The sequence below is a fragment of the Lepidothrix coronata genome, unplaced genomic scaffold, assembly GCF_001604755.1.
Source record: "Lepidothrix coronata isolate B3197 unplaced genomic scaffold, Lepidothrix_coronata-1.0 Scaffold36, whole genome shotgun sequence".
NCBI classification, from domain to species: Eukaryota; Metazoa; Chordata; class Aves; order Passeriformes; family Pipridae; genus Lepidothrix; species Lepidothrix coronata.
This window is the reverse complement of record NW_016690216.1, coordinates 5,888,236-5,903,202: the sequence shown is the minus strand read 5'-3', so window position 1 is coordinate 5,903,202 and position 14,967 is coordinate 5,888,236. Positions and strand designations below refer to the sequence as shown.

Genomic DNA, 14,967 nt, shown 5'->3' with positions numbered 1-14,967 from the left:
AAGCAAATATTCTGTGCTTTAAAGAGTAGATACTGAAAGTGGTAAGCAGATTAATCAAATCTGCATTCTAAGACCCTTCTCAGATTGCTCACTAGTTGTGCACAATCTCAATAAGAAAAGAAAAATCAGAACAGGAGAAGCTTTTCTCAGATGCTGGGCGGGGTTGAGCTGAACTTTTTGTGTACGCAAGACAGCTTTGGCAGCTTTACACATATTAATTCAAAAGCTGGTGCCCCGTTTAGTCATGTGTTGGCTCCTTGGCCCTTGGCTTCTTTATTTCTTCATAAGGATGCCTACATGTGAGTTTTGTAACCATTAAATGTAATTAATAGCAGAACACTGCCAGAAAGTCAGACATAATTGATTTCTCATTTTTTTTCTGTGCTAAAGATCAAGGGGCTATATCCTTCTTCCGCCATTATGCATGCGGAGCTATAGGGGAATGGACCCTCTGGGACAAGTCTAATATCCGGTACACTGCTGCCTACCAGATCCTTATTATAAAAAGCTTTCTACTCTAGCCAAGCTGTGAAAAAGCTCATGCTGTAGTGGCTGCAAAATGAGCAACTTTGATTACGTAGTCCCCATCAAGAGTAAGGTTATAAGTTAGCAAATTGAATTCCTGAGCAAGACCTATTCATCAAATAAATCTGAATATCAACTGTTTCCAAGGAGATTACAACCCATTTTGGGGCAGTAAGAAAAGATGATGTGTTTGATGGAGAGTTTGTTCTTGACTGTATCTGTTACTTGTAAAAATTAGACCTAAGTGAATTTTTTCATGAATATTAAATCAAATGAATTTCAGAAGGGCCATGAGTATTTAGGAACTCAAACGTACAAACAATTTGTGCCAGAATTAGAAGTTGCATTATTTTAATGCTTTCAAAAGGCAAAGAGTAAATAATTTATTATGAAAACATCATCAAAACTTTTTGACTTTAGCTTTGAGCTGAAAGTAAATAAAAAGTCATATGCCTCATTTTAGGGGACTCCAAGGTACAGAAAAATCCTGCTGCACTTAATATATTTATTAGATCCTATATTGAAATATTGGAGAAAAAGATAGTATATTCTATATGGTGCTTTAAAGAACACATTAGTATGACATTGATACATTTTAATTTGTTCATAATGCCTAATATAATTTTTTAATCTTCCTATAATTAAGAAGAAGCCACTCTTCTTTTTGCACTAACTGATATGAAAGAATATGTTTCTCCATAATTTTCCTCAGTCTCAAAATTTAAAAATTTTACATTTTCTGATAGGAAAGCAAAACAAATTATGTTGTTCAGCATAAGGATGAAGAAACAGTGATAGTAGGAGCCATCCTTTCCCATCCAGCATACATCTTTAGCAAAGGCAGAAAGGTGTTGCTTATAGCAAAGGAATTTAATTGGACAGTTGTATCCCTGCCCAGATCTGTGATCTGTCGGGAAAAGAAGTTCACAGTATTTTCATGTTGGCCCTACATTGCCATGGAGAATAGATACGATGTCAGTGAACTCTTTCCTCAGCAACAGGTACCAGAAAAGAGGATGAATTCAGGCATCAGGTAAATGATGACACTTTGGACAACACTTGGAATACAATGAAGAGTTAATGAAGAGTTAAGATATACTAAAGAGCTTTTCCAAATGACAGAAGAGGTGAAACTCTTGCTTTCTCAAGGAGAACAGTTGACATAAACCTCCCGTTTTCAGGGGTTTTATTTTATAAAGACAAATGTGAGGTCCTGTCTGTACTGAAATACATGTGAGCTGTTGTCTGCCTTATTGTGACCACTACACACTATATGAAGAGTTCATTAGTAGACTTGAACTACAAAAATAATGGTTAGCATCCAAAAGGATGTAGATGCTACAGCATAGAGAATTATGACACCTCTATGTTGGCCTTGTTCTATGTTACCCTTTACAAAATGTGTGGAAGATTAAGTGATGTAGCAGGCAATGTATTGAAAAAAGCACTCAAATATGAGTAAATCAAAGGAGGAGTTGCCTAAAATTAGCTCACAGGAAAATGCTGAGGATTTTGTTTTCTGTATACTTTCCTTTATTCCTGAACACTGGCTTCTGATACTTCCTGGGATAAGCGCTCATCATTGTTCAGCATTTCTTAAACACTGGACCATGTCTCCCTCTGTTCAGTGCATGTGTTTCTGTGAATTCCACTCCCAGGGACAAAGGACTAAGAAAAGCCTCTTCAGTGTGTTCACCTGCTATTAGAGGCATCAGGTCTTCAGAAACTCACAAAATTCCCTTCTCAAAGGCATATATTATACCACTGTGGCAAGGAGAGGGCTGATTGCCCTCGTGTTTTGGAAACTTCTTTCTAGTCTATTTATATTAATGTCAGCTTGTGTTATTTTTTTTCTTTTTTAAACAGCACTCTTCAGCTTTATTTGATGTTTACTGCTATTGCATATTCATAGACAGAAATCATACTTCCCCTCACTCCTGGTTCTGGTGGGCCAAACAAGTCAAGTTACTTTAATTTTTTTCTATAGAAGAAAGAGTTGTACTGACCACTGTAATGCATTTTCAGTGTTCCTCTTTCAGTTGTAATTAACCTTTTTGGCGAGCTATGTTACCAAATGGTAATCAGTACTGTGGATGGGATGATTGAAAAAAAAAAAAAAAGAACTATACAAGGTTTTCCACATAGCTTTACTACAGTTTTATGATTGTCTTCTCTGGACAGATCTTTAAGCTTATACGTCTGTGAAGCAGATTTCCTGCAAAAGGAAGGTTTTTTCTGAGCACTTTAGCCACTCTAAAAGTTCATTAAACTGTTAATTGAATCCAATTCATAATACGAGAAGCCTCTGTTTTCTCTTCTGTTTCAGTCAAATAGAATTCTAGCTTTTCCTGCTTCCAGATTATGAATTGCCTAGTCACTGAAGCATCAGAGAGGCAGCAGGGAGAATACAGTTTTTCACTTTGGCCTGTAGACTGTCCTGGAAAGAACACTAGCTTCAGATTGTAAAATCTTTTGACTACCTATGGAGAGGTAAGTGCAGAAAGAACATCAAGCCAAGATATTCCTGAGGCAATTTAGCTATTTGTTTGTCAGAAGGTTGAAATAATAGAGAACATTGTGCAGAAAGGCCTTAACTGATGTACAGGCATTGTATCTCAGTGCCACAATCCAGTCTTTTCCTCTAACACAGGCTGATGTGGTTTATTTTTGTGGTATTTATGTAGTGAGCTTTCTGCCTTATCATCTTGAGAGCATGGTATTGAAACACGAGTTTGAGAAGAAAATGTTTGAGAATAACTTTGGGAGTGAATTAAAAGAAAAAAATCAAAATCTGTTGGAGTTTTATTCAGCAGTGAATTGCTTATGAAGAATTTTAATAGCCCTGCCTGGTATCTCTTCATATTTTTAAATAAACATCTATGACTTTTTTGTAGAACTTCTTAATATTTTAATAGTGCATAAGTGAATTTCTGTTTTGTTATTTACTTGCATGGAGGAAATGTCTTTGCATAGAAGATTTTCTCATCTGATTTGGAAAGGCATCCCATGATCCCAGGATAATTTTTCATATTTTTCTTTTTCCTTATCCTTTCATCACAAAAAAAGGAAAAAATACTATCTTACTATCTCTTGGATGATATTTCTTTCTTCATATATTATATGTAAGGATTACTTTCCATTTTTCTGTAGTGTCTATGCATGGATATTCAGAAAAGATTATATGCAATAATACAAAAAAAATAATTAGATAATTGTGTTGCATTATTCATTATTTGATTAGTTTATTGGGAGAATGAATGCTGACCATAACTAGGTATTTTTCCTTTAATTTGAAAAGAAATACTTTCAGTTTCAGCTAAAGTAGGCATGAGGTGGAAAAACAGCTTACAACATGAGAGAAAGTTGTTTACAGGTCTAAGTCTTCTCAACACTGCAGTCCTACTCATAACATGTATTTTCAAAATTACAGTACATCATCAGGACAGGTTGAGAACAAAGATTACGCTGTAGTGGTGTTTTTCTTCAAAACAAATATGCCTCATAAATAAAACTGATGATAGCAAGGCCAAAAAATACATATGGTTTAATGTTTCAGAACATTTCATACAAAAAGAGATAGCAAATGCAGAGCTTTTGTATGCACTTTCAACACATATGATATGACAACTGACGAATCTTAGCCATCAGAGATGATTTGGTAAAAAAGATCCAGCTGGCAATGTTGGTGTCAAGAAACTGAGAAAATAAGTTCTAATTTGTAATCTCTTTTCCTTATGTGACTGCAGAGTTATGTATAGAGTAACAGTTTTGTCAGATTAAAATGCATCTATGTGGCAAATATTTTGAGACAAGTCTCAAAGTTTCCATGTGATCTCTCAAAATCTTCTTAGACATCATTTGCAGGATGAGAGCAATAAACAATATGTGCATTGGCTAATACATTTGCTGGTATGGATACACTCTGGGGGAGTGAAAAGCATGCCTTCCAGATTGTCACTGTACTGCAAGTGTGTGCAAGTATACTGATAGGTGAGAAGCATTAAAAAAACCCCAAACAACCAAACCAAAATATAGCTTTTAATTTTACGTACTCAGACATTCTACACTAAAAATATCTGCACTCTGAAAATAAACACATACACCATTGATTCAAGCTCTAATTTACATCCAGGTAGCTCTGCTGCTGTTGAAAATAGTTTCCTGTTCTTACTAGAGAAAACACTTCTATACCAAAGAAAACTTTCTGTTAGAGGAAGTAAAAGACACTGTATTCCATTATGGATGACTAACAAAAGGGATTTTTCTAAAAATTGACAGTAATCTCCAGATCTATTAATATTTTAGGTGGCTCTTATTAGAAAAAAAATGCACTAAATTACTTTATATGTGTCCACGAAGCAGTTCTGGTCTACAGGAGGACTTGCTCTGTTGTAGTTTGCTGGGATGTATATGAAGTTGACAGAGTTAGACCAAAACAAAAACTGCAATTGAACTAGGGAAATGTAATCATAAGAGAAAATGTTGCAACATTGCAGTTAGAATTCAGGAAATCTCAATGAGAAACTGTCTAGAAGTGTCAGAGGATTTTATTTTAAAATGAAATGAATCTTAAAAAACATTGTGCTCCTCCCAGGTCATGCTCTCCTACTCACATGTTCACAAACATCAAGATGTTAGTATTCAGGTCATCTGTTTAGGAGAAGATGAGAGACAAGAGACACTAGTTTTTGGGTTCTCCTCTTGATGGTCTTGAATTCTTCTTATGTTAATAACCATACACTTTCCTTGGGTGGGGCTTTTTGTCCCTTTAGAAAATGACCACGATAACTCTCTTCACCCTGTCCCATCTCCATGAGCATCAGGATTTACTCACCGTCCTTTGTGTTCCCACGTGGAAGCCCTGTGAAGTCCAGCCTAAATATGTGCTCGGATTTTAATGATCTGCTAATGCTCATGCATCTGTGCCTGCTCATCATATAGCCCTTTCCTGTCTTTATCTTCCTGGTGTTTCCACAGCTATGTTTTTCAGTCATCATCCATTCATACTAATTTTAACATTTCTATTAAAATTCTTTACATAATCAAACTGTAACTCTGACACATTAACTATGTCTCTTCTTTCTGATGTCTGAACTCCATTAATACAAGTTTATGTAACTTGAATGCTAATATAATTACTTTTAGGTCTTTTGTGATTCTTACAACGTCAATATTTAGAATCTAGCTGTAATAACTTACAGTGATCTTTTCTTGCTTTTCTTGCTAACCTTTAGCTGTATAAATAACAGGATGCATGCCCACAGTCAAACTTCAGTTAAAATGTTTTACAAACTGTAACTGTATCCAAGGAGACAAGGTTAATTTTGTACAAACAAATAACAGAAGAAACTGGACGTTTTGTCAGGAACTTTTTCATATGTATTCTTCAGAGCAAAACCCCTTCTAGTGTATAGTATTGAGCTGTTTCTGTAACTGGGACTTTCATTTATAGCATGGACAGTGTGCTGTAAAGAAGCCTTATTGTATGTTAGAAATGGAACTCTATTCAAGAAAGGCCATTCAGAAAAAGTCCCATACTCAGTTCTTGTCCATGTTTAGCCTGTCCTAACATAATGTATAGGACACAGCTGAAAAGAGGAAATACTAAGACTTCTGGGGATCTTCCATGTGTACTTAAATTCTTTGACAAAGAAACCCCAGTAATTGTTCAGATTGCAGAATCCCATACTGGAAGACTGTCACTATCCTTGCATTTGCAGAAGATGAAAGGTCTTTCAGCCAGAACACAAACAATCTTATAAGTTTTTGTTTGTTTGTTTTTAAGTTAAAAATATAGAAAGCAAGGCTGACTTCTTTTTGTATATATCGATGCATTTGAAACCAACAGTAATACTTGAATTGAAGTCCTTTTCTTTTGGAAGATTCTTTTTGCTTGTTCAATTTACCTCACCTTTCTCATTATACCACTACCAAATGTACTGATTTTCTGGACATACTCCAAAGCCTTTTTCATCTGTTCCCCCAAATATATGAGAAACTGTGCTGCTAGTGTATGATGAGTACTACTGCATTTTGGGACTTTATTTGATACCTGGAAATTTGGAGGAATAAAATTTCGTTAAAAGGATGAGAAATGTATTACTATTATGTTGATGAGATTGTTACTTACAGAACTGTAAGGGCACAGGCTGGTCACCTGTTGGATGATACATTTGTTCTTATCTAAATAAGTTAAATAAAATTTAAAAATTTAAAAAAAAGTCCAAACTTGCTGCTACAGTTTCAGAAAATCCTTCAGGTGTGTCCTGGGTCTAAAGATTCAAGCCAAACCAGTTTTTTTTCTTTTTGGCTGCATATGCTCGATTTAACCATCAAGCCTGTCACAGTATAGATATCAGATGCATTCATACATATAATATTTTGAAGTAATGCACTACTAATAAATATTTGTTACTGTGTCTGTTTAGTGTATATGTGTTACATAAATGTAGTAGTCTGTATATATTCACAATCATATTAATCAGTACAAATCTGGACTGTAAATTAGAGATCTAAATAAATAATTATGAAATTGGAAGTAAATTAGGATTTGAAAAGAGGTAAACAGATTTGATGTTTTTATGTTGTTATGCCATTTAAGTGACTCTGTATGTTAATTGAATACCAAAGTTTTTTTATTTACTGCTAAATTGATTGCTGTTACTTTATAGGTTGTCATGAAGCATCTCTTGGAGATCTTTGAAAAATAGTCAAGGATAATTTAAAATCAATTAGCTGAATAGAGAGTAATTATCCTTTTTCCTGTCTAGAAAATAAAATTCTGGAACCATGGAAATGCATCATGTTTTGGAACTAAAATCTATTCTTAGAAACATAATGCTAGTCACACAAGCAGAGAAAAAGACTTTGATCTGATCCAGGTTAATTTTATAATATTAATTTATTGGATGACTCCTCTTAGATCTGTTGTGAAAAGTTAGATGATGAAACATAAACACTGTCCAAACTGATGCTGGCTTCTGATCTGTAAAGATGTGTTTTCTTTTAAGAGAACGCTCTTTTGTTACCATGCTCTCAAAACTTGATGTTGTTTCCACCTGTGATGTAACTTAACACAACTAGCTGATCATAAATTGTAAGTGGAAACCATTTTTTTTGTATCATCTGCTCTAAAAGACAGTGATGTCTGAAACTGCATTTTGGAGAAGCAGATACCTATGATAAAAAGTAACTTTTGTTTAAAAATCTCTGCATGAAGTTTATTATTGCAAATGTTTTTACCTAATGCACTTTTCTATAAGATTTTTCCAGAGTAAACTGAGAAATATATATGTAAAATGAGGGATCAGAGTGAAATCAGGAATATTTAATTATATATTTTTATTATCAGTAATATTAAATATGCAGTGAGATTTCCCTTCTACCTCCTCCTTTAAAAAAAGAAAGAAAGAAACAAAACAAACAAACCAAACCACAAAAAACCCCACCAAAGCAAAAAAAACAAACAAAAAAAGTGCAAAAGTTAAAGCAAATACGGTTACACACATAATCTAAAATACAATATCTTTCCCATGGTCTGATCCTACAGAAAGAAACCTTGACAAATCATTATTCCAGATTTCCAGGATTAAACTGGAGTTCCAGATCTAGGCTTGAAGTCCAGACTATTAAAATGAATAGGTGTTAAGGTATCTGTGAACTGTAAAACATAGTAGCATTCATCCATTGATCTACAGTAGTATGTGTGTGAAAAACACGTGTGAAAATGTGTATTTAATGGAACCTGCAGATATAAGTCTTTCAAATACAAAGAGAAAGAAAAAAAAAATCTCTTATTTCTATTCCTAAATTAAATCTACATTAAAATGGAATCAGGACTGAGAGGATGTATCAGTAAGCTAAAATGAAATGCATTACAGGAATGCTACACTTTCTCTAGAAAGACAAAGAATAAATTCTGGAAATTTAGATTCAAGGCGAATCTTAATAGAAATCTAAGCCTCAGAAGGACACGGCTAATGCACTCAGATAACCTTAACTCTGCCCATTAGCAATCCTTTTAAACAATCAGGCAATTATTTTCCTGTAATTGTTTTTGCACAGTCCAATTAGATGAAACCATTCCTGTTAGATTGTTTTCATTTTTATTTTCTCTTATAGTGTCACTACAGTGTGAAATTAATGTTTCCCATATTGCTCTGCATCTTAAGTCTTGTTTACACATGGGAAAGTTTCGAAAAAAAATGAAAACCTCTCTATTGATGACACCAGTTCAACTGAACAAATGCTGGCAGCCCTGACAAAAGTCCTAGACAGCTTGCTGACTGCCAGCATCATTTCAGTCCTGCCTTAGTTATGCTTGCTCCCAGCTGGGAGACCTGGCACCATGCTGAAAAGGGTGTTTATTGTCCAGATCAGAGCTCTCTACTCCACTACATTTAATTGCTGCAAGATGTCCTTTTTAGATAGGTGTCTTCAAAGTTGTTGCCAGACTAGTGATAGACAGTGATGAGTCTGAGACAATTTGAATAGTTTGGGCAACATAAGAAAGAAAAACTTTAGCCTGTCCGAGTCTTTGAAAATCTCAGGGATAGGTATACACTCTGAAAAGAAACATGGTAATTTTCTGGCCTGCCTTTTTTTCCCTGACAACACATTAACCTTTGAAGAAGTCCATTAAGATTTCTTGTTAAAGGTAATGGCATATTTTCCACTCAGACTATTACATACAGTAGGAATGCAAGGCTTATATTCAGGTAGAATACAAAATAATTCTGTTATTTCTTAGTAATCACCATAGAAATAACTACACTATCTCCTGGAAGCAGTTTGGCTAAATTGTTCTCTGCACTTCCTACTATGACCTGTTTCCTACCCATGCTGCTTTCCTCAGCTCACCACCTAAGAGTGGATCCTCCTAAGCTTAGTTTGCCAGTGGACACCTTACTCTTTGTTCTCCTTAATTCCTCTATTCACTGAAGTTCCAACCACAAGTTCCTGTCAGTGAGCAAAAAACCCCAACCTCTACTTGCTACTTGTCTTTTGTTCTGCCCCAAAACAGATGAGATGGAAAGGACAGCATGCTTTTAGGGAGACATCCATAAATCATCCTTTCCAAAATGAACCAGGAACAATTCTGTAAACATGGAAAACAGATGACCTGAAGGCTTGTTGACTTTTTTAGGATGCAATTAAAAATGCGCTTGCCTATTTTTGTTTTCCGTACCTGCACTTGTGTATAATAGCTCCCTGGGTTAGTGTGGCATAGGAACATATGTTTGGTAGCTGTTAGATGAATGTCAGAACTTGAAGGACTCACAGGAAAGTTTTCATTCTGATATTTGAAGTGATTCTCCAGGTTTTCCAGTTGATTGAGGTTTCCTAATTACTGTCCTTTTTACACTGTAGATTGAGTTTTAATGTCATTGACTATGCCAAGAAATCTGTAATTCTACAATTTGTGTCCTACAGACTTTAATTTGTCTGTTCATTGAATGATGTGAGTCATCATCATCATCATCATGGCTGGGCTTCGCGAATGAAGATTTGGGAAGGGCTCTACCCATGTTTGTTGCAAGCACGCTGGTGGCTAAAAAGGCCAATATGAGACAGGCACGTCCAGTTGCAATAGGCACAGCAGAAAGACTCCTTAGGTGGTATATTCTGCAAGGCATGATTCTGCAGGAACCTTCTGGGTAAGGTGGTGCAGGTCGGTGTAAAATTTATCTTTTTCAGCAGGGTCAGCTTGGAGAGTTGGGGAATATATACTAAAGAGGACAACGTGTTGGTTGTTGTGTAGTAGAAGGCATAGGGAGATAATTCAGTCAGAATGACCTGTCAGCAGATTTTTGAGTTTAGGAAGAATAGAGTTTTTGATCATGAAGCTGACTCCTGAGAGATGTTTTTCGGTTCTGGGCTTACTTGACCAAAAGAGTATGTAACCAGCACCATGTTCTCTGAGGCTGCCTTCCTCATGAAGGCGAACTTTGCTGAAAGGAGCAATGTTGATGTTGAGACGTGACAGTTCATGGCCAATCAAGGCAGACCAACGCTCAGGACGTCTGCTATCCGCAGAATTGAGCATGGTTCTGATGTTCCAGCTAGAGTTAATTTGGGTACACCTTTGGAGGCAGGTGTATATGCCTTTGTATTTTGGTCTTTGTGTGACTGCATTTGTAGATGTCGATACAGGGCTTTGAAAATGTGCAGTTAAGGTTATCTGAGTGCATTAGCCGTGTCCTTCTGAGGCTTAGATTTCTATTAAGATTTTAGGTGAGACGCAGTATGTGCAGAACTGAGCCCACCCTTTAATCCTGAGGTTCATCTGCCAGGGCCGAGCGAACTTGGACAGTGGCAGCGAGGTCCTCAGGACGTAGGTTTAATTAGAGTGACCTTCTCTTAGATGGATGGCCTTACAGGGCTGATCGAGCTCCATCTGCCTGGGTTTAGAGTTGTCCTTCTCTTCTGTGTGTTCCGGGCTCCCCCTCTCATCTCCCACGATGGCACAGTCTACACCGGCGAAACTCCCCCTCTCTCTCTCTTTCTCCCTCTCTCTCTCTCTCTCCTTTCCCCGCTCGGGGCTGGGACTCGCGTGCCCGGGGCTGGGCCTGTGCACCCAGTGCCGGGTGGCGCCTCGTGTTCTTTTGGGGCAGGCCGGATGGTGTTGCGCGGGCGCTTCCGGGCGCGGGGCCGGGTGGCGCCGCACCATGATGTGAGTAGATATGTCATAATAAAACTAGGTCTAAAAATTCTTTCAACTGTTTTAAAGTTCACTTTCCTAAACAAAAGTAACAGATAAAACACTGTTATTTGCAACATCTAGAATTAATGAGTATAATTTACCAAATTTTCCCACAAACTGTAGATGTAATTAAGTGGATTTGTGTTCTGCGTACCCATACCTAGACCATAAGTGTCTCAGTTTTTTCCTCATGATCTCAGTTATCTTTCCTGATGTGAACTTCCATTTTTCCTTCATGTCTCAAATAGTCTAACACAGTACCCTCATCTTCCTGGAGGAGGAGCCTACACAAGAGGGAGAACAATGCCAAGCTGATTTTGAACACCTTGTGTTGATGGCCCAGTTGTGCACATTGGTCAGAGACAAGACATAATCCTTGAGTTCATACTGCTTTTTAAAATGATTTTCTCATGCTGAGCTCTTTACCTCTCCCAATGCACAGATGCCATTTTTCACAAAAGCTTGTGTAAGCTTTGTGACTTGGAAATTTCTAAACCTCTGGTAAGTCTAGCCAATTGAAATCAAAATGATTTGAAAAAAAATAATTAAGCAATTTACAGACAGACAAACAGCTGAATGGTCAGAGCCCTGGAAATGTAAGGGGATTCTCTGTACTCACCTTTTAGCACAGTTTCACTCTGTATGTGAGATGGGGGGATGTAGGATATGGTTCTACACCAGCTTAAACCAAGACAACACCGAAAAGAGTGATCCAATTGCTTACCATTTGCTCTTGCTAGGACTTTGTGCCAGAATTTATGGTCTGGTGTCAAAAAGAGCTGATCCATCTGTAAATTAATTTTTAGTACTAAAGAAAACAAACAAATAAACAAACAAATGACACAAAAAAGCACTGTTCCCCCCTCCAAAAAAGAAAAATAATTAGTACACCTGTGATCTGCTTATTTCATGGCCTTATACATTAAATCACACCTTTGTGTTCCTTGGTCAGAGTGAGAGATGTCACCAAGAGTGACTCCTTGCTGTGGCAAGGGTTGTACCTCCCCTCCCAGACCTTTCTGAAGCTGACTCAGAATTCAGATATCCTCAAGCATCATGAAAGACACATACATCTATTCTATTCTATTCTACTCTATGCTATGCTATGCTATCCCATAAATACAAACATATACATGTAGACACGTGCACACGCACATTTATAAACTTGTGGAACTTATGGGTAGGAATTGAGAAGCAGTCTTTAAAAGTATGAGAGCTTTTTCTTATGAGGGGATGGAAAAAAAAAAAGAAAACCCAACCAGTCCTTTCTGACCTGACTCATCCTTATTTGCAGTCAAGAGAAAGAAAACTGAAGGAATGCCAGCATGCCACTTTGTAGGGCTATCTCAAAGGAAGCTTGACTGGAAGAAGAGAAAGTGAGATTTAGGGAGAAATGCAGAGTGGGGATGGTGGAGGGGGAGAGGGAGAAGGAAGGAAGCGGTTGCAGTTAAAAGATTTACATGAATAAAGACAACCCTGAATTCAATCCTTTACACCAGAAATGTTTTTGTGTATACATGTAGCAGACTTTGGGTGACAATAGCTTCTGAGTGCTCCTCAAATTGCTGTAACTTATTCTTGAATCTCTACATATCTTTATTTATGAAAAAATAAACATTATCTTAAAATTTAATTTTTACTGTTATTCAGGTGAACTGATTGCTTAAGAATAAATGTGCATAGATAAATTCTGTCTTTCGGTTTGACAAATCTAGTCTGATAAGTTGGAATAGAAAAGCAAGTGTCATTAGTGTTGTGTAAAGAACAGTACTTGTTTCCAATATTTGAGATAAAACATAGAAAAGAAAGCACATCTCTTCTCTGGTTAGGGACTTTAAAGCTCTGTGACACAGTGTGTCACGCCCTAACTGTGTCCTTCCACAAGGTGTGATGACTGCACAGGATAGAAAATGCTCCATGATACTCTGTGATACACTCTGCATCTCATATTGGGTGTGGATTATTCATAACTGAGCTGAGCTTTGTGAAATCTGGCTGTAAATGCTGCTTAATTGTGTAAAGAAGTTCAATACATCTCTTTTTTTCCTCTCTCTCTTTTTTTTTTTTTTTTTTTTTAAAATACGTTGCTGTTTTTTCATTTAAGACTTTGTGGTTCCTCTTCCCTATGGAAACATCTGTGTTGGTGCATTTCATGACTCAGGTTTTCTTCTACAGTGACGATCAAAATGAATAAAAAACAGAGAAGGTAATGGCATTCTTCCCTTAGCTGCCCGTTTCATATTCTAATATGTTAAGAAATATTTAAAGCTACTCTTAATCTTTTTTTCTTGTTTGAACTGGAAACAATATTTCCTCACTCAAAAAGAATAAGCACTAATTGATTGTGTCATAAATAAACAGACTATCTCCAGACTCTTGCTATTTAATACCCCTCCAACACCCTTGCCCCCAAATCTAACAAGCTACATAAAGTCTGGGGAATTTAATTGATCTTTTGAAGAATTTATACATAATTTGAAAACACATGCATCTTAAAAAGGTGTTCAGAAGTTCTTGAAGCATTTGGAATAATGTTTTCAGAATGTTTTCAGAATGTATAGTGCTTAGCAGGTGCCAACTGGAGCAAGTTCTACAGGTATTAGTCTTAACAGTGTTCACCTTGTTTGTGCATTAAAGTAACTCATTATAAGCCAATGCACATGGACTGCATGCTGCTTAAATTGGACTTAAGGCCTAATGAATAGTACATATGCATAATATCCTAGAACTTTTTCCTTCTAATCCGTGCTCCAACCAATGACTTGCAGATGTTTTATATGATCCTATCATATTTAGAAGCCAAAAGTAACTGCTTTGTGTTGATATAATTCCAAAGTCAGATGTTTCCTTTGCTTGCAACATTATTAAATCTAAAAAGGGGGAGCCTGCTAAGAGAATTGCTAAAAGATTTTTTATTGCAATTGCTAAATATATAAAAAATACATTATATATGTAACTATGTATACATATGTAATTTCAGGCAGTAGAAATATGGAGGTTTGTATTCAAGTTTAGTGGCTTAAATCTGGGCAAAACTACTAATTTTCAAAAATAAAATGAGTTATTAATGTTCACAGAAGCATAGCATAGTTGAGGTTGGATGGGACATTTGACCAAACTCCCTGCTCAAGCAGGGCCACCTTTAGCTTGTTGCCCAGAACTATGTCTAGACAGGTTTTGAATATCTCTGAAGATGGTAACTCCACCACTTCTAATGATGTTTTTCTTTTTTTTTTTTTCAGAATTAGTAAAATATAGTTAACTGAAATTAAGAAAAAATTAGTGCCAAGAGCCTTGCGTGTTAATCTTAGCTCAACCTCTTCTTTGCTATGCACCCTCTGCAAGTCCATTCATCTTTCTGTGTCCTTCTGTTATTTTTTGAGGACTCTGTTTATTTAGATTGCAAACTATTTGGGCTCTATCTCCCACATTTTTGCACAGTGGGTCTTATGACCTCAGTTCTTTAGCATAATTATGCAATTCTAATGGGCAGCTTTGTCCCTGCAACTGGCACCTTAATGGGAATATTAAGCTGAAGGGCCAAGATCTAACATAGAATTCACCTGATAGCAGGTAAACTTCTTCTTAGGAGCTTCCTTGAAACCACTGAATCTGTCGTACAAATATAAGAGGACTTAAAAAAAAAAAAAACAAAACAACCCAAACCGAAATGGTTCAAGGATCACTGCCTATTGCCAATTTTTCTTGCCGAGTATGGATCCAAAGACAGCCTGATAGCC

The 14,967-nt window shown here is 36.5% G+C and overlaps 1 long non-coding RNA gene across 2 annotated transcripts; it reads left to right on the top strand.

Moving 5' to 3' along the window:
- Nucleotides 1-11,280: 11,280 nt before the first annotated feature.
- LOC108496054 lies at nt 11,281-14,500 on the top strand. 2 transcript variants are annotated; one of them, XR_001874300.1, is made up of 5 exons: nt 11,281-11,582; nt 11,670-11,728; nt 12,522-12,603; nt 13,332-13,433; nt 14,470-14,500. It is a non-coding gene; the product is annotated as an uncharacterized LOC108496054 (long non-coding RNA). The 2 variants fall into 2 exon arrangements; XR_001874301.1 differs by lacking the exon at nt 12,522-12,603 and having other exon boundaries at nt 11,281-11,728.
- Nucleotides 14,501-14,967: the final 467 nt, after the last annotated feature.